The following is a 20,816-nucleotide window of genomic DNA, read 5'->3' as shown; positions in this document are numbered from 1 at the left end:
TAAAAGTTATTTGGTTGCTTGCTAGAAATATGATTTAATTATCAAATTTATACGTAGCAGGCAGTTTATCACCAATATTAAAATAGCTCTTTTATATAAATCTGGAATACATAAATAATCTTGTTCGCCTCTGTTCAGAAATATTGTAAATTATTTCCATCAAGAAGTAAACTCGGCTGTTCCAATGAATATTTAACTAAACCAATCATGGCAGGCGAGGATTAATAATACAATGGGTTAATATTTAAGGGTGCGAATGAATATATTGTGAAGAATGTGTTTATATTTGTTCTATATTTTTTATTATCTGAATCTTTAAATTTTTTAACTAAAAACCCACTTCAAATTTTCAGAAACCAAAATTAAAATGGTACATGGCAGGCACCAGCTTTCAAATAAACAAATAATTATCAAAATATGTTCACCCAGTCGAAAGTTGTTGTAACTGAGGTAACAAACGCAAAAATATACAGTCGAATCGTTGACTCAAACTCAAAACATAAATAAATAAATATTTGAGAACCATCAAATCAAAACATTTTATCCTTGTTACCTCTGTAAGCTACCACAATCGAGAGTTTCGTACAAGAAATTATTGGACGTCTCATCAGAATAAAGCTACTCACGGAAAATTAAAGCTTGATAGTAATCAAGTGCAAAAATGGGCGATGGATCCTGAACTAAAAAGCAGGCAATGAAAATTCGCCGACTTTTCAGTATTTCAGAGAATATGTCTGAAACTATTTTATATTTATATTGTAATTGTGATAATGTATGCTAAACATATTAATATGTATAGTAAAAAGCGCGTCACACACGGTGAAGATGCTATAATATTTTATCTTAAGATACTGTAATATTTTATATTACAGTATCTTAAGGTATCCGGTATCAGCGTTCTGACCATCATTTTTCTTTTTGTCATTGCGTACTAAGACCCCTGTAGAACCGCCCGCGCCATCCTGTTACAAATGACCCACAACCGTGTGTGACGCGCTTAATACGTATCGTATATATCTATATAATAAAACTATAATGTGATTTGAAGAAATTCGCAGAAAACTATAGCAATTTCACATTTACAATGGAATTGAATGGAAACATATTGTCATCATCTCTGTCAGGTTCATGTATAATTTATTATTCGTATAATATTGAACATAATCCATACTAATATTATAAATGCGAAAGTAACTCTGTCTGTCTGTCTGTTACTCAATCACGCCTAAACTACTGAACCAATTTGCATGAAATTTGGTATGGAGATATTTTGATACCCGAGAAAAGACATAGGCTACTTTTTACCCCGGGAAATAGGATAGGTTTTATCCCGGAAATCCCACGGGAACGGGAACTATGCGGGTTTTTCTTTGACTGCGCGGGCGAAGCTGCGGGTGGAAAGCTAGTATCATATAAATTATGTTATGGTATGACATAATATGATTAACATCTTATTTTTCACAGCAAATATGAATCTACTATCAGATCTATATTTAATCAATCCAAATCTCTCTTTCTAAGTCTTGATATTAAAAACATATTATTCACTTTCATACAAAACTTTAAATTTACAATATGAGTCGCATTATTTCTTTGGTATAATTTGTGGTATAAATAATTTAAAAGATATATTATGATAGTATGCGATTAAGATAGTATTGAGAGAAAAATTAGAGAAGACCCAGAACTTTGCTTGTTAAAAGAGGAGAAAAATTGTAACAAATCCCAACGTCGACTTTTTCAGTAGTCACTCATTATTTTGGTGGTCGTAGGGTTGCCACTTCAATAAATATAAGAAATTATAGAATAATACTGTGATTACTTATCATCATAGAAACTAGAAGCATAAAGCAGCAAAGGAAACAAGTAGACGCATTGTAGAATCAATCCAATATTATAAAACTGTAAAATAGTTCGTGTAAATTTGAACATACTTCTTAGAAAAATATAATCGGAATAATGTTTTTCTTCGTTTTTAATATTATATAAAAAAATGAAGTACTTTTATTTTTTTCTACAAACATTTAAATATAAATATAACTTCAAGTATGAAATATAAGCTATATTAAACATTGAAGTAAAAAGTTTTCCAAGTCGAAAAAATAGGTCAAATGTTTTCCGCGTGTTGGCAGCCCTGTTCACAAAAGATTACGGCCAAGGAGGTTCTAAATTGTCCCCTTCCGACACCTTTAGCTTACAGGATCTTTAGTGGGGTGTAATTGGCGGAAATTTTTAGTTGGCGGGAATAACTATTATTTAGGGCTGTGGTTATTAGTAAAGTCAAACATTTTTCGGCGTATAGAAATTAAAGACTTTTTAACGGATTTTAAACGCGATTTATTCATTCTATTATTTTCCCGACGTTTCGAACACTATACAGCGAGCGATTTTGAATGACCGTCAAGACGTATAACATCTCAGTCTCCCCGTGACCACGCTCGCTGTAAAGTGTTCGAAACGTCGGGAAAATAATAGAATGAATAAATCGCGTTTAAAATCCGTTAAAAAGTCTTTAATTTCTAAATGTATAATACTCGCGTAAAATCAAACATCAGAAAATACTATTTTTCGGCGTATTTAAATAGTAGTTGAGACAGTTTTGTTACGCGTGGTTATGGCGGATATTTCGTATGGTTAGGGAGCCAGGTGCAAATTTGGTTAACTATTTCCTCTCAAGAGATAATTCGTCAGACGCATGAGAGTATAGTATTATAAAGCCTCGTGAACGTCAGCTGGCGCTCGGTTGGGGGGTGAGCCTCCCACGCACATAGGAAAAAAAATACATTCATTCATTCATTTCCTCTCAGCTAAAAATTTGTCAAATTGTAGCTAACCCAATATCTCAACGAAAAAAAATAGTCAGCTGGTTACAACATGGTGTATTATACGTCAGCTGGTGTCTCGAACATGAAAGTTAAATTTAAAGAAAAATTTATTTTCCGTTATTTCCTCTCAAACAAAAATTTACCTGATGATAGCTTATATGTAACTGTGGATAAATATATATGTCAGCTGGCTGTATCTTGGTGGAAAAACCGTCAGCTGATACGGGAGGCTACAACCGCTCTTCCCCCCAACCGAGCTCCAGCTGACGTTCACGAGGCTTCATAATACTATACTTTGATGCATTTTACTAATTACCGCTTGAGAGGAACTTGGTCATAAAATCTGCTGCTGGCTCCCGGACCATAGAATTTACTTGAGAAATAAAAAATAAATCTGTACCTACATGAAAAGAAGTCTCAAATACAATAATGTAAATACATACCTACATATCCATTTAAATATTTACCAACGTTTCATTTTTTGTGTTTTCAAAATAATATTGATTTTTATATACTTGAAAACCTTCATTGTCAAGTGTGTTCCTATACTATATATTTAGTGTGTGCGGCTATAAAGCATATCATGATGTCAATATGCTTGTAACCAATCTACAGATAAGGCTTTATCGATTTTTATTAAATTTTATGCTTATATTCCATAGGTTCTATGGCTATTTTTATACCCTTGGGTATGTGAAAAAGGGGTATCTGGTAGAACAACTACGACTACGGTACAACACACTACGGTACGGTACGGTACGGTACGGTACAACTACGGTAGAACGAACAACAACTGGTTTAAATTAATTAACAAAAAAAAAACCTTTCAGTATTATTATTCCCTGCTCTATAATAATATTGTATACAAAAATATAGCTTTAAACATCGCCCAAAAGTAACGAAGCGTTCCATGAAAGATATTTTGGGTATTCTCGAATATTCGGTTTCACAGATCATTGGTCCTGGAGTCCCGGGCTTATGGAGCTTGATTTATCTTTTTATTGGTATCTGTTATCTTAAAAGCGTATAAAAAGTGTTCTCATGTTTAAAATACATAAACAAAGCGAGAATCGATTTTATTTTTTATGCGCTGTGAATACTTTTTGGTTTTGCTCGTACGGAGCAGATAAAAAGGTATATAATTTGTTTTTTTTTTTTATATAAAGTACATCATATTTAGGTACTTATGTAAAGTATGGTTATTTTTCTGTCCAATTATGGTTATTTTTCTGTCCAAGAATAACTTTTATATAAGTTATGGGCGTCCTGCGGAGCGGTCACTCTAAAGATTGCGCTATTAAATCGCAAATTTTGTGTTTATTTACCTAATACTTTAACTAGAGAGTAAATATCTGAGACATGAGATTATCTCTATAATCTTCTCATGATTATAATGATTCCCTCCTGTCAAATTGGAGTCCTATAACGTGCTATAACTTCGTTAAATTAGGCAAAGCTATCAAGCTATATATGATTTGATTTAATGTACACATTACCTCATACACGCACATAACTGATCGCTAATTAAATTCAGATAATATTAATTAGTAATACATCAGCATTAAGCCCCGTAAGGTGTTTCATTAATCATTCAAAGAAACTTGCATGTCATTTGAATAAGCCGCAAGGCGTAATCCACTTGGCTAAGTGCGAGTCGGTTACGTAGTTGAAAAAAAGACATATTGTACGTATTATGTTTGCAACTGATTTTTTTCTAATTTTTAACAATAACAATCAAGGTTATTTCAGTCCATTTAATAATTTGTTAAAAAAACTTACCTAAATTATAGGAATCGATTAAATATGCGTATTCTGTACGAGTGCAATTCTCAGTTTAGGATAACTTAGTAAGACGGAAAAGCTATATCGAACACATCCAAAAGTTACACGTATACAACGAAAAATATTAAATTCTCTCATTTCATTTCTTTAGAAAATTGAATAGCCAATAGGCAAGTACTTCAATGGATAGTCTGTTACTTATTTACGCTTTGAAAATAACTTTAACTCAAGAACAAAAGAAGTTACATCTTGTTAGTGCTTAGACACGATCTATAATAAGGTTTCAATAAATTGAAGCAGTCTAGTCTTAGACTTATTTGTTTTTCTAATAAATTTGTGGAGAATTACAAGATTTTACGACTTGCGTATTGAAAGCGTGTAAAGGTTTAGAATTCAGATAAATTTGATTTAAATAGCTTTTAAATATTGTGATAGGATTTGCGTATAAAGTTTATTCTTCTTATAACACATTATTAATTGCCTTGTTGGTTGGCTCTTGGTTGTTTGTGACTACAAAGAGGTCTATTATTTCATTAATTACACTATATTGTACAATGTACATACATGATATAAAATACAATAAGAAAATAAACAACATGACACCGAATTGGTGTAGAACAATCATTGGCGGCTTTATTACTACGCAGTGATCTCTGCCAGGCAACAATGGCGAAGATAAAAAAGCGAAAACTATTAATCTAATCTATTAGTGCCCAAGTGATGCCTAGCTTGAGGCTATATATTATCGAGGTATTAATTATTGAACAGTTCAATATATATAGAGAAATTGAATATAATTTATATTGATTACTGATTTAATATAAAATTATTAAATTACTAGCGGTCCGCCCCGGCTTCGCCCGTGGTACATATGAAAAATAGATGTTGGCCGATTCTCAGACTTACCCGATATGCACAGAAAATTTCATGAGAATCGGTCCACCCGTTTCGGAGGAGTATGCAGACTAACATTGTGACACGAGAATTTTATATATAAGATAATTGGCACTTAGTGCTATCAGACGGTTATTCCTTCTTAGGATTAGGATTCTTACCAAAAAATAAAATATAGTTGATAGCATGAACTGTTAACTTGTCAAAGAACTCAGTGTTTTTGAAACCAAGTAAGTCTATAATAATAATAAATATTCATTATAGACTACAGGCCCATGTTGAAAAAATTATGGGTCATTTGACCCACCACCTGACCTATCTAGAATGATATAAGAGCATAAAATAATAAGATTCAGCACTATGACGTCACTTGTAAGCTGTCCACCTGAGTGCAGATGAGAATTCGAAGGTTCAGGTAGAGATTTTCTCCCCTTGTCTCCATGATTTTTGTACGGCGTTGCGGAATAATGGCTTAAAAGCAGTATAGAAATAGTATGACACAGATGCCGTACAAAAATGGTGGTCCACAAAGTCGGAATTTATTTTTATTTTTCGACAGTTGCCGGGGTAAATTTGGTCATTTGATTTTGTACGGCATCTGTGTCATACTATTTCTATACTACTTTTAATCAATTATTCCGCAACGCCGTGCAAAAATCATGGAGACAAGGGGAGAAAATCTCTACCTGAACCTTCGAAATCTCATCTGCACTCAGGTGGACAGCTTACAAGTGACGTCATAGTGCTGAATCTTATTATTTTATGCTCTTATATCATTCTAGATAGGTCAGGTGGTGGGTCAAATGACCCATAATTTTTTCAACACGGGCCTGTTATAGTCTATTATAATTCATTCAAATGTCTTGTAATTTGGATTTAAAAGACCTTCAAAAAAATCTAGTCATTATTATTTTAAAAATGAAGCTTAATAAAACACGAAGACTGTTCTTGTATTGTTTGAATTTGAATCAATTGTTATATAAGTTGAAGATACATAAAAAAAACTTTTATTTTCTTTACAATACGGTTATTTTCTGCACAACAGCCTTTCGTTATTAACTCCAGCATTTAACCCGTGGATCAGGTGAGCGGATCGAAATTGTATCACTCCAAAATTATTAGTCAGGATAAAGAAACCATGTGGGGTAGAGTTAGGCCTTTTTACACAAAAAGAATCAATGTAGCTTACTGAATAGAAGCATGTCGCCGGCAATTGGTTAAATCAGGTGTTTCATTAAAAGCCTAGACTCTTTAATGAAAAGCATTTAATTAATCAACAATAAAATTATTTGGATTTTGGAACACTAATTATTTATTTTTATACACATGCGTTCCCTATTTTATAACTTCCATCGTCATCCGACTAATATGATCAGAGAGAAATCCTGTTTATTATGAAATTACAGTTAGTGGCTTACTAAGTGTTGATGAAATCGGAGATAACATATAACACATTTTTTTTGTACCCTATAAATGCCAAGAATATGTTAGCTAACAGGTAATTAAATTAACAGTAGTTTATCAATATAGCAGAAGCAATAAAAGATAACATCTAGCATAATCGCATAACGCCATTAACAAACTTCAGACTTACACCCTAACTTCGTTACGAGAATATGTAAGAAGTTTTAACCAACTAGCTCTTTCGCGTATAGACACCCTACAGCCCATCTGGTAAGTGCTAAATTATGTCTAAAACTAAGCATATTTCTGCTCACTATATTATTCAGGATCGCGAGAGGGTCCGATCTTTGTAAATATGCAAAAATATGAGCATGTACGGTACGGTGCAAGTCAGAAAATTGGCAGATATTAAATTGTCTGGAAATTTGACGTTTTAATATTTCATTCGTTTGCGCTTTTATGAATACATAAGTAATGCTTATTGAAATTGTCGTTATAAATGATTTTTATTTGCACTTTTGGCATTGTAAAGTAATAAAAAGAGCTTCTAAAAGCTTATTTGACACTTGAATTTTTGAGCAAACTTTATTTTTTAATGCGAAATAAAACCATAATATGAATGTGTTTACGACTTTACGTCCAAGAATACCTACAAATTTTGTCACACAGTTTCTGTATACATTTTTGTAAGATAAAATAAATCTGTATTTTCAATTAACTGCAGTAAAACATTACTATCTATCGAGTATACTAATGAAACTTTTCTATAAACCCAAGTTTTCCACTTGTTCCGTAACATTTCAAAAATACGTTGAAATTATAGCATTGTCGTGGAGCGGCCATTATTTTCTCCTGCATAATTTTTATAAATTGTCCATATTTAAGCTTCGGTTCGTTTATTTACCAGAATGAATATTGCTTTTTCTTTGTCTTCTGTTATCCTGGTAATTGTACGGAAGTTTATTTGGTTTATTACAGACATTTTATAAGATTTCGTTATTTAATGGTCAAGTTATTAAAAAAAGACGTGTGGCACTCGAGGACTGCTGCGGTAAAGCTATTGCATAGCATGCCTTCAAGCCACACCTCCGTGTCCGTGGGGAGCGTGAGGTTTTTTCGTTACGGAATTTCAAGGCCCGCGATAGAAGCTATGCAATAGCTAAAAATAAAAAATAGTTTGATGATAATGCAGCGTACATAGACACATAAACGGACTCATCTTCAGTTCATCCTACGGGTCTGAATTGTAAAAATTATTCCATTTTTATATAGCCTATTTATTGGAAGTCTTATAGGCTATCATCACGCTAAGACCATTTAGGAATGGAGCAGTGCAGGTTAAGCCGCGGGGCACAGCTAGTCACTAAATAAACTCAAAAATTACCGTAATGTACGTAAATAAATATTTAGTATATAATACAAGAACGTACGTGTTGGTGAAAATGTTAGAATTATTGCGACTTAAGTTCCTCGGGGACTCGATGACGCATTAAAAGCGTTTATCGCGACATAAAACTACTAACTTTCAGCGTCTATACGAACTGTTCAAGTTGTAAACTGAAGGAGTTTTGGCTTACACAAGTGTGCTTCTATCGGTATAGTGTCTAACAACCAGCGTATATATTTTAAGTGATAATGAAAATCATGGGTATACCTTTTCCACATTTTTTCTAATTTGAAAGTGTGTTTGTTTATTTGTTTGGGTTCGTTTTGTTTATTGTTTGGGTTTGGGTTACAGCGTGTAAGAGTCCTGTCGAAATTCGACTTACCATTTCGCATAACTGTAGCAATTAATAGATGTAAATCACTTTAAAGGCCTTATAACCAAACGGATAAAAATAATAATAACTACTATTACATGAATCTAAATAACGTTTAAAACATTATATTATGTTAATTCTGACCAAAAAAGAAAACGCCGAAATTTTTTAGTTAACGTCGACGAGATATTTACTCATTGCAATTAATACTCTTAAAATTCACATTATAAACACATTTCTTAAATGTATATTCTACCTTGTATCTCAAATACCGCAAGCTGTTTATTAAAGTTTTAGAGTAAAGGTTTCCTTTGCTTACAGGATTTCGTATCTCAAAAAGAATAAATAATTTCGTAATTACAACGTGGATACGTTTTCTTTGGATAAGAACGTGATAATCTTCAGATTATGATGAAGGTTATGTAAGATTATGTTGTTAATGTTGACGTCTGTGATTTTCTATTGTAAATTAAGTTAACACCTAAATCAGCTAGGATAAAGTTTCGTGTTATGTTTAAATGATGCGAAAAAAATACTTTATTACGATAGAATATTTTTTTATTCTTTCCAAACCATTAGATATCACCGACATCTTTGATTGATCAATTCCTGTCTGACATCTTTACAGTAATATAGGTACCGGTGTATCAGAATAACATGTGAGTTATAAGAAACTAGCTTTCCTCTAAAACCTAATAAATTATTAACTAAAACCTTCGTCTTGAATCACTCTAAATATTAAAATAAACCGCATCAAAATCCGTTTCGTAGTTTTAAAGATTTAAGCATACAAAGGGACATAGGGACAGAAAAATCGACTTTGTTTTATACTATGTAATAATATTTATTTATTTATTTATGATAAGGTACCTTACAGCTAGTGATACAATTTTAGAGATGAATAAATACTAAGCTACGCCGATTAAATGTACACAAATAGGTAGTAAAAATAATATAGATACGTATGTGAACAAATACTAGTATAAGAATTTTACAAATGATAAGAGAAAAGATTTTAATTTTTTGTGGGTATAAGTAAGCATTGATCAAGCCCAATAAGTATTTATAAAGAAAGAAAATGTTTTAAATATCTTCGAATTCATAATAAATCAAAACCAATTCAATGTAATATTAAGTAAGACCTGGGGGGTAACCGGCATCTCTTATAGCAAGCTTATTATAACATTACTATGTCTTTTCGTACCGTGACACCCTTAACGCAAGCTTGTTGCAGCGTTAAACTGATTTTGTTTTTCTAGCAATTTTGATGACGCCACTCGTAATAGTTCACTCAATTATTGGGACCGGTGCGAACTGCGATCTATTTGACAATTTGACAGTTATCAGATACATAATAATAGAACTTTACATCGGCTTGTTCGAAGAAAAGGCTTCAAACCTTTTGATTTAAGAATCGTGTACCTAAATAGTAAACAAGTGCGTAATCATCACGAGTCCCTATGAGATATGGGGGCATCATATGAACAATTTGAAAATACAATATAACCTACAGATTTATCTGTGTAAGTACCATACCCAATGCAAATCTATTTAAAAATACGTCTGTTTATATGTACACATTCTCCACTTGTTATTTCTCTGTATAATAAAATGCAACTCTACAGTTTATTCCCTAAACATAAATTTTATCTAATACTTAATGTAAATCTATAAAAGATTGTTTATTATTTCTTCATGATTCAATATATTTCATCATGTTATTATTTATCTATATAGAATATAAGACTATAAAAGTAAATCTACACTCAAATACACTACCCATATTATACTTATGTAATCTGTTGTTAAGGATCTCATTTAATTTTGAGAAATAAAACCATTATTTATTTCCAGATTCTACAATCAATTCCGAGCACTAGGAATAAGATTACCCAGAGTAACCACATGGAAGCATTGATAGTATTCAAGAAGCCATAGTGCCAGCGCAACATGAATATATTTTTTTCAATAGGAAGCAATATCATACTTTAAATGTTTAAGTGCAATAAAAAACATTTATAAATCCAAAATCTTTATTTAGTCTTTTTTATTTATTTATTGACAAATCATTTGCTCCTTTACTTCTCTTGATATCATTTATATAAAAAAAGTGATAAAACATGGAAGTATTCGAAATTAGATTCAATTCTATTTAGCTTAAATATTTATTAAAAACAATTAGGTAGATATATATAACTCAAATCCAAATTTGTAAGTAAATAGCATATTAAAAACACCCTTGATTAAAAAAAATTAAGTTTTATTTATAGTACCAGCCTTTAAAACTTAAAATGCAATAAACAAAAACTTTATATTTACATCACAATGAATAATTCCTACACATTTTTATTTTAAATTTAAATCAATTATTGTATTTGCACAATAAAGAGTAGATAAATAATTTAAAAACTTGCAGCACTTATGTATACTTTTAATTTCATTTTTATTAAACTTAAATGAAAACAATGTAGGTACTATATTAAGGTACAATTAAATTTTTACATTTTCAGATGTATGATACAAATATGAATATTTTAAGTGTAGACATGGTGGCGCCTCCCCCAACTTGAAGTTCTCACTACCACATGATCATCTCCCAAGCCGGTACTTCCTTGTTCAATGTTTGGGCAAGCCGGCAATCAACACAACTGTGAAAGATAAATTGGACTTAAACTGATTCTTTGTTGCTTTAACATTTAATAAGTACATTTAATATGTTTACTTTTATTATTAAAGGGCTTGTCATGGTGTATGTAAACGTCTAAAAAGAAGTTTTTTAAACAATGTCGGTATGGTTTGTTCAATACCTTATTTGTTAATAATTTTTCAAGTATTTCAACGTTTTAGTTGTTTATCTTGCAATTCTTAATATTGTATTAAAAAAAACTTAAATGTGTAGGTACAATGCCTTAGAAAACTTTTAATATAAGTAGCTTCTAACCAAACATAGATAAGTAGGTTTGCTTATAAATTAATATAAATATTTACTTTTGACCAGCTGCTCTAGTTTTTGTGAACTCCCAAATCATTTGCACTTATACTTTCAGAGAATTCTATCAACTTCGTCTCAGCATAACTTTTAACTCGTTGGGAGTTATTTATGTACCTTTGTCTTTGTAACTTCAGGGTCAAGGAGCTTCGCGCACTCTGCACAATGTTCTGCTGCAAGTTAAATAAAAATTACTTCAATTAACAATAATCAAAACAGACGAAATCATGCAAAAACCAATACTTTATTCGTAAAAATATATCTGTGTTATCATAAATCGTCCAATGTTTTAGATAAGTATATTAATTATTACTCGTATATTATCTTACCTTGCTATTTCAATTGCTCTTTCATGCCTCTTTCATGCATTCTTTAATGCATATTACTTATCTTTCGCAATTTTTCAATTTGATTTATCCAAATTTTAGATAATAATACGAGGACAGTGATTATGACATTTGGATTTTTGACGTTTAATTTTCAATCACCGCCATTTTTATAATAACAACCTTGTTTTGTTGAGTTCACAAAATAATCTTATTTTATTTCGGTACCGGGAGCCTTTTCAACATGATTACTATACGATTGCCTACAATGTCCAAAGAGCGAATGAATTCCGAAGTTTTGTCTATTTTTTTAAGATTAATGGCTTGGCTACGAGGCTTTTAGGCCAAGTCGTAATGATTTGTATCGAACATTAAACGTCAAAAATCAAAATGTCATGTCACTGTCCTAATAATTCATATTACTAAAATTTCAGATAAACATAAACTTAAATATGTGAATCTCATCTCTGGATAAATGAGAAAGTGCGAAAAAGCAATATTGAAATAGCAAGGTAAGATAAAGTACGAGTAAGGACGATTTATGATAACAGACTACAGAGATATATTTTTACGAATAAAGTTTTGGTTTTTGCATGATTTCGTCTGTTTTGATTATTGTTACTTAATTGAAGTAATTTTTATTTAACTTACAGCAGAACATTGTGCAGAGTGCGCGAAGCTCCCTGACCCCGAAATTACAAAGACAAAGATAGGTACATGAATAACTCCCAACGAGGTAAAAGTTATGATGAGACGAAGTTGATAGAATTCTCTGCTGAAAGTTTAAGTGCAAATGATTTGGGAGTTCACAAAAACTAGAGCAGCTGGTCAAAAGTAAATATTTATATTAATTTATAAGCAAACCTATCTATGTTTGGTTAGAAGCTACTTATATTAAGTAGTTTTGTAAGGAATTACCTGTGGGAATTACACACCTACACATTTAACTTTTTTTTAATACGATATTAAGAATTGCAAGATAAACAACTAAAATGTTAAAATACTTGAAAAATGATTAACAAATAAAGTATTTATTATTAATTAACAAACTATACCGACATTGTTTAAAAAAACATCTTAAATTACATACACCATGACAAGCCCTTTAATAATAAAAGTAAACATATTAAATGTACTTATTAAATGTTAAAGCAACAAAGAATCAGTTTAAATCCAATTTATCTTTCACAGTTGTGTTGATTGCCGGCTTGCCCAAACATTGAACAAGGAAGTACCGGCTTGGGAGATGATCATGTGGTAGTGAGAACTTCAAGTTGGGGGAGGCGCCACCATGTCTACACTTAAAATATTCAAAGAAAATGTAAAAATTTAATTGTACCTTAATATAGTACCTACATTGTTTTCATTTTAACTTTTAAGTTTAATAAAAATGAAATTAAAAGTATACATAAGTGCTGCAAGTTTTTGAATTATTTATCTACTCTATATTATGCAAATACAATAATTGATTTAAATTTAAAATAAAAATATAAATACCATTAATCTATTAGTGTAGGAATTATTCATTGTGATGTAAATATAAAGTTTTTGTTTATTGCATTTTAAGTTTTAAAGGCTGGTATTATAAATAAGACTTTATTTTTTTAATCAAGGGTCTTTTTAATATGCCATTTACTTACAAATTTGGATTTGAGTAATATACCTAATTATTAATATTTAATCAAAATAGAATTGAATCTATTTTCAAATAATTCCATGTTTTATTACATTTTTTTATATATAAATGTTATCAAGAGAAGTAAAGGAGCAAATGTTTTGTCAATGAATAAATAAAAAGGACTAAATAAAGATTTTGGATTTATAAAATATGTTTTTAATTGCACTAATACATTTAAAGCATGATATTGCTTCCTATTGAAAAAAATATATTCATATGTTGCGCTGGCACTTTATAGCTTCTTGAATACTATCAATGCTTCCATGTGGTTACGCTGGGTAATCTTATTCCTAGTGCTCGGAATTGATTGTAGAATCTGGAAATAAATAATGGTATTATTTCTCAAAATTAAATGAGATCCCTAACATAAGTATAATATGGGTAGTGCATTTGAGTGTAGATTTACTTTTAAGTGTTTTATTATATAAATAATATAACATGATAAAATAAATTGAATCAAGAAGAAATAATAAACAATCTTTTATAGATTTACATTAAGTAGGTATTAGATAAAATTTATGTTTAGAGAATAAGTAGGGTTGCATTTTATTATATAGAGAAATAACAAGTGGAGAATGTGTACATAAACAAACGTATTTTTAAATATACTCTTAAGATTTGCATTGGGTATGGTACTTACATTACTTTTATCTTACACAGATAAATCTGTAGGTTATAATTGTATTTTAAGATTGTTCATATGATGCCCCCATATCTCATAGAGACTCGTGATGATTGCGCACTTCGCAATAATAAATTATTTACACGATTCTTCTTAAATCAAAAGGTTTGAAGCCTTTTCTTGGAACAACCCGATGTAGTTATGTTAATTTTGCATTTTTAATATAATAAATGTATTATCTTCTTTAAAAGCTTCATTTATTAAATAGATTTCCAACTACATACGTTTCACTTAAATTTGATGTGTATTCTTTTAATAATATTCAAAATAATGTTATAAAAGTTCCATATTTACAACTTCACTAAAATTGCTTAAAACTGTCATTATTGACATTATAACAAGAATGCTAAATGTCAAAGAGAGCGTGCCGGTTCCAATTTTTCGATTGACGTCTCGAAACCGCTCGAAACAGTCTTGTTGCAATTGGTTTCCATATGTTTTAGAAGGTCCCGGTGCCAAAAAAGTAAGATTATTTTGTGAACGCAACAAAACGTACCCATAATAAGACTGTTATTCTAAAGGTGCCGGTTACCCCCCAGGTAAGTAGGAGTAAATGAGTAATGATACTTGATTTTACCCGTGGGACGTGGGTTCAGTATAGCTAGTAATTAATAATTTCGTAATTCGATAGCGGGTCCCGTTGATCTGCAATCTTCCTAAATATGTAGTGAATAGAGACATGGCACATACAAAGGAGCGAGGGTTTCCATCCGGCTAAGTTTTCCGGGGTTATCCCCAGTTTAAAGGATGTCCGGGAACGTACTGTATAATTCTCGGCTAATTATGTAACTATTATACCATCCTTTGTTTCTGTGTAACATATATAATCATAGTTCATCATAGTTATTATTTTAAGCAGATGAAAATCCTATCCAATAGTGTTTCACAACAAATATGCTACTGAGTCAATACAGTTGTAACTACTAAGTTGTGAAGGCAAAAATAAAGAATTTATTATAATTATAGCATATATTTTAAGCAGATGGCAACCCTATAGAAATAAAGGTGATATTTTAAGCAAGTGGCAATCATATGAAGCGTTGGAATAGGCGCTGGTAACCGATCTTTCTAGAAGATTTAATACCCGTATATATTCAGAACAACATAAATAACCTTCGACTGAAGCATGTTTCTAAAACATAAATAGTTTGCGAATATAATCTTATATATAAAAATGAATCGCAAAATGTGTTGGTAAGCGCATAACTAGAGAACGGCTAAACCGATTTCGATAATTCTTTTTTTATTATATTCTTTGAAGTACGAGGATAGTTCTTATGTAGAAAAAACGTAAACATGTACCACGGGCGAAGCCGGGGCGGACCGCTAGTCTTATATATAAAAATGAATCGCAAAATGTGTTGGTAAGCGCATAACTCGAGAACGGCTGAACCGATTTCGATAATTCTTTTTTTATTATATTCCTTGAAGTACGAGGATGGTTTTTATGTAGAGAAAACGTAAATATGTACCACGGGCGAAGCCGGGGCGGACCGCTAGTAAGAAATATTAATCAATATGATCTGAAAAAAATATAAGAAAAAGAAAACATTCAACAAATTTAAATTTATCGACTATAGTCTATACACTTCAAATCTACGTATTTACATGAAAACAGTCCATAAATCGTAAAAGGTAGAATCAAACGCCCACATAAATAATAATTATCTCAACGATGCTTAAAATTCGCAAACGACACCATAAAGGGTTTTACGAAGATCAGAGGGCAGTGACAGTAAAGTAAATTGTTTAATGAGTTGATTTAATAGATATCTACTTAGTTGCAAAACGATCTGTTAACATATTATTATTACATTGCAACTGTTTGGAATTATAGCATAAGTTTATAGCTTCTATCGCGGGCCTTGAGCGCGGGGACCGAATCGAGAAATTCCGTAACGAAAAAACCTCACGCTCCCCACTCCGACGGGCGCGGAGGTGTGGCTTGAAGGCATGCTATGCAATAGCTTTACCGCGGCAGTCCCCGAGTGCCACACGTCTTTTTTTGTTGTTCCTTTCGATCATCATCATTCATTATACTATACGTCGGTGAACTGCAGGAATGCAAATTGTGAGAGCCATATTATTGTAGGGGTCTATATTCCTACGATGTGTGAATTGAAAAGAAAATGCACGGTCAAGCTCAATCTCATTAATTGTAAAATAATTCCTTATATTTATACTAATAATATTACCTATTACTAGTAATATGCCATATAGATAGACTCCTGAAAAACAGTTTTTGCTATCTTAGGAGCCTGGGGTCACTGATTTGTATAATTATTATGTGAAAATAAATGATTTATTATATTATCACGGGTGGCTGAGTTGGTCAAGCGTCGGCCCCGGATTGGCGTGAAAGGATGCGGGTTCGAGTCCCGCCTCGTGATCGAATTTTTTCTATTCTTTATAAGTTTATGATTTATTTTATTTATTTATATTCCACTACTATGCCTAGTTGTGGGTTTATTCAAGTGTCGTAATTTCTTTTGACTCTTGGACATGAGGTTACTTCACGATGTTTTCCTTCATTAAAGTAAAAGCAATAATTTTTTGCAGATAAATGTCGATAAATTTTTCCACATTATTATAACCTCACATTTAAATGTTAAGTCACCACTGTCATCTTATAAATAAAATTCTCGTGTCACAATGTTAGTCTGCATACTCCTCCGAAACGGGTGGACCGATTCTCATGAAATTTTCTGTGCATATCGGGTAAGTCTGAGAATCGGCCAACATCTATTTTTCATATGTACCACGGGCGAAGCCGGGGCGGACCGCTAGTAATAGATAAATTTACCCCTCTATAAGGGTGAAAACTAGGGCGTAATGATGATAATGGGGTCTTAGAAATGATATTTATTTTGTTCTAAGAACTCTCGGAATATCTAGACTTGTTTATTTTGTTAAATAATATGAGGAATGTTTCAGGAAATAGTTATGTATTACCAATTAGCATATAGCGTAGGGTTGTTAACTTAAAAAAACAGTCTGATAGTCGTAAGGTAAAAATTAATATTACTCAGTAAATATAATTGTTTATTCTTTCTATAATAAATAAGTCCCGTCTTGTCATTCCTCGTAATGAAAAAGAATTTAAAGATAGATAGAGAGATATACTTAGAGATGTTAACATTTCACGAAAATTTGCTTGTGTAGCTACAACATGATCATAATAATATACTATTTTTAAGTTAGTTTAAATTAATATAATATTATGTAAGAAGCTCCTGTTTTTCTCCAATCTTTTTATCTTTCATCCCTGAAAAGTATCAGATTTTTACCCTTTTATATTAAGTTGGTTAAAATATCTCATTGTACGAGGGATTTCCCGGGATTTCAGAGCATCAAGCCTCCGAATTCCATTGTTAGTCTAGGATTAGACCTTACATATCCTGCAGAGCTGTTCGCACATCAAATGACTAATGTGTGGCCTATATCTTATATATAAAATTCTCGTGTCACAATGTTAGTCTGCATACTCCTCCGAAACGGGTGGACCGATTCTCATGAAATTTTCTGTGCATATCGGGTAAGTCTGAGAATCGGCCAACATCTATTTTTCATATGTACCACGGGCGAAGCCGGGGCGGACCGCTAGTAATATATAATAGTGTGTGTATTCATTTTGTTTGTTCATCACTACATAGTATAAAACAAAGTCGCTTTCTCTGTCCCTATGTCCCTATGTATGCTTAAATCTTTAAAACTACACAACGGAGTTTGATGCGGTTTTTTTAATAGATAAAGTTATTCAAGAGGAAGGTTTTAGTATATATAGGGCATGCACCCGGGTTTACCCGGTTCCGAAAAACCCGGGTAAACCCGGGTTTTTTGATGATCTTGAGAACCGGGTCTGAATAGCATCAAACCCGGTTCTCCCGGTTCCGACCAAAATATTAAAATATAAAGTATCATTTATATTTTGCTGCATTATTTTAACAAATTTATTGTATCTGGCAACGTCAGACTCACGTGCATCGCGAATTTTCGTGCCACGCCTCAAGCGTGGCTCTGATTGGTTGTCTAACAATTAGGCTTCGAAAATGACAAAAATTTGGCTACAGAAATATTATTATTAGATTTGTCGTGAATTTGAAAAGCTGTTGATTTATTGTTTCATATAATGATCCAGTCATGTTTTTGTTTTTGGTATCAAGCTGAAATTTATATCGAATACTCAAGTCTTCGGTCCCTTTTATGTGAAAAAGTCAAACTCACAAGCCAACGCATCAAAAGATACAGCCGTAAATGCTGAAAATTATCGCAAATTTCGACATTCGCATGGGACTCAAAACCTACAGCTGGGTACTTTTCATGAACACAGAGCCTTTAAATTTGGTAAAAGTAACGTCTTATAACATAGATACTGGAAAAATTCCTAGAAACATAAATTTTTAAGTTACAACATTATAAAAAATAATTTGGAAAATCCAAAAGTGCACGCCTCATAATTTTTTTTTAATAAATATTTATTATTTATTATTTTTGTTTATTTAATAACAATTAAACCACATCGAATCAGACCCTGAAAAATGAAAGGGTTCTATTCCTGAGCATACTCAAGCGTAAGAGAAAAAAAAAGACTCGATTAGTAAAGTATTTCGGTCGCTATCGTGTTAACAAGAAAAAGGATCCGCACATACAGACACACGGACGTCCAAGACAGAACTTTTTTAAACTGTTTTTTAACTAGTTTAAATAACAAAAATGACATCAAAAATATCATGAACGTTAAAAATAGTGTTTTTTTTTAATATGTGTGTGTATGTATTATCTTACAAGTGCAATGTATGATACATAAAGACATTTTAAGTTTGAAAAATCAGATGTTTTGCGCGAAATAACAGTAGTACCCACCTCAACGCTTCGCTTATGAGGCGTGCAATAGGTTTGTTCGGAGCCCTCGGAGCGCGAGTCCGACTCGCACTTGGCCGGTTTTTTGCTTTACAGTTTGCAGTTAATGAATAGGTTTAAGTTTATATGTGATATTATGATAACATGGTACTTTTATAAGACTGATAAATAAAGAGAAGTATTGAAATTTTGTTTCTTTATTAATTTAATAAAATAAGACACAAGCCGCGTAAAATAAAAGGCCGATCAGGTACTTTTACAGTTACTTTTGTTTACTTTCGTATTTTTTTCCGAAGTATTATAAAAGAACCGGGTAACCCGGTTCTACCCGGTTCTGAGCTCTATTTGGAACCGGGTTTCAGAAACTTGGAACCGGACTCGGTTCTGCATGCCCTAAGTATATAATTTATTAGGTTTTAGACAAAGCGGGCGAAGCCGCGGGCGGTAAGCTAGTATTATAATAAATACTTATCTTAACGATTATATAACGATATCAAATAGGTAAGATAGGGTTCTGTTTATTTTAAAAATAATATTGTAACTAAAATTTTTATAATACAATTTTCTATTATAATATCTGTAGAAGTAGGTATATTGATAATGTCTATGTAAAAAGAATATAGGAGGAGGCGCTTTTTTACACAATCAAATCGATTTTTACGAAACAAACTTGAAACTATCTCAAATACAAATAAATATTCGTTGTGAAATTGAAAATAACTTTGAAATCGTTAGGTGGCATCAGAATTCATACACCAAGAGTTGGAATCTAAAATTCAGCTATCGAATTAAATCTTGTGGAAAATTGCCTCCAATAAGGAAAATTGCGCCTTATTTCCCGTTGGAGTGCACTCAAAGATTGTGTTTTTGGTAAAACCACAATTGTACAACCCTATTTAGAGTACTTGTAAACAATGTAACTTTGGTAGAATTTTTGTTTATTTTACTTGCTGGCTTTTAACCTTGACGCTTAAACACATGGATTAACTACGGTATAAAATATAAATGTGTATTATTTTTTCAACATTTTTTTATCGTTATTGAATTTCGATATTATATCAAAAAATGAAGATTTAGTTCTTGTGTTTTGGGATTTATTTTTTGCTAGTGAAATTCCTTTTTTTATTGGTAATAGGGAAGCGCTTTACCACAATCTCGCCTGATGTTAAGCTGAGATGTGGTCTAAGATGGAACGCGCTTCCCTAGAAGGTACCTGTTCACTCTACGCTTGAAATCCTTTAAGAATTTTTGCACCTACATAGAATAAATAATCTGACGGTAGTAGAAAAATATAGAGAAACATGAACCTTCTTCTTTAGAAGTTGGCTACAACCTCTGTTCCCTATACTTTGCTGATTGCAACACGATGCCGATACCCATTTGAAGTAACATGCACTTGGCCTAATTTCGTTTTCACTTTGTCCGGCTATGTTTTAGTTACCAAAGAATGTATGTATGTAACATAAGCATAGGAGTAATAAAACCTCTAATACGTTGGTTCAATCACATGCTTGAAAATTAAATTGAAAATTTCTATCGGGTTTTTAATGAAATATTTAACTTTTTATTTAGGTACTCATCAATAAAACTTTGTAATAAATTTGTCTGTATGTCTG

At 31.8% G+C, this 20,816-nt stretch overlaps 2 protein-coding genes and 3 long non-coding RNA genes across 6 annotated transcripts in view; 3 read left to right on the top strand and 2 right to left on the bottom strand.

The window, feature by feature from the left end:
• The window catches only part of LOC149480812 (uncharacterized), a 121,048-nt gene extending 113,578 nt beyond the window's left edge, over positions 1–7,470 (top strand). Inside the window, exon 3 of the transcript XR_016316913.1 lies at positions 7,448–7,470. The gene's annotated coding sequence lies outside the window, so the exon portion shown is untranslated. The remainder of the gene's footprint in view (positions 1–7,447) is intronic.
• Positions 1–20,816, top strand: part of LOC149480807 (potassium voltage-gated channel protein Shaw-like) — a 178,748-nt gene that overhangs the window by 8,823 nt on the left and 149,109 nt on the right. The window lies entirely within an intron of this gene.
• The window catches only part of LOC149480808 (uncharacterized), a 369,189-nt gene that overhangs the window by 287,042 nt on the left and 61,331 nt on the right, over positions 1–20,816 (bottom strand). The window lies entirely within an intron of this gene.
• LOC149480811 (uncharacterized) lies at positions 11,125–12,178 on the bottom strand. Its single transcript, XR_016316916.1, has 3 exons — positions 11,984–12,178; positions 11,654–11,827; positions 11,125–11,313 (listed from the first exon to the last, which is right to left on the bottom strand). It is a non-coding gene; the product is annotated as an uncharacterized LOC149480811 (long non-coding RNA).
• Positions 12,212–13,265, top strand: LOC149480810 (uncharacterized). The gene is made up of 3 exons (XR_016316917.1): positions 12,212–12,492; positions 12,634–12,814; positions 13,172–13,265. It is a non-coding gene; the product is annotated as an uncharacterized LOC149480810 (long non-coding RNA).

The sequence above is a fragment of the Colias philodice genome, chromosome 17 (genome assembly GCF_061535455.1).
Source record: "Colias philodice isolate Cphi_HAF_F1 chromosome 17, ilColPhil1 Martin Lab GWU primary, whole genome shotgun sequence".
NCBI classification, from domain to species: domain Eukaryota; kingdom Metazoa; phylum Arthropoda; class Insecta; order Lepidoptera; family Pieridae; genus Colias; species Colias philodice.
Note: the sequence above shows the minus strand (reverse complement) of the source record. Positions and strands in the feature narration are given on the sequence as shown.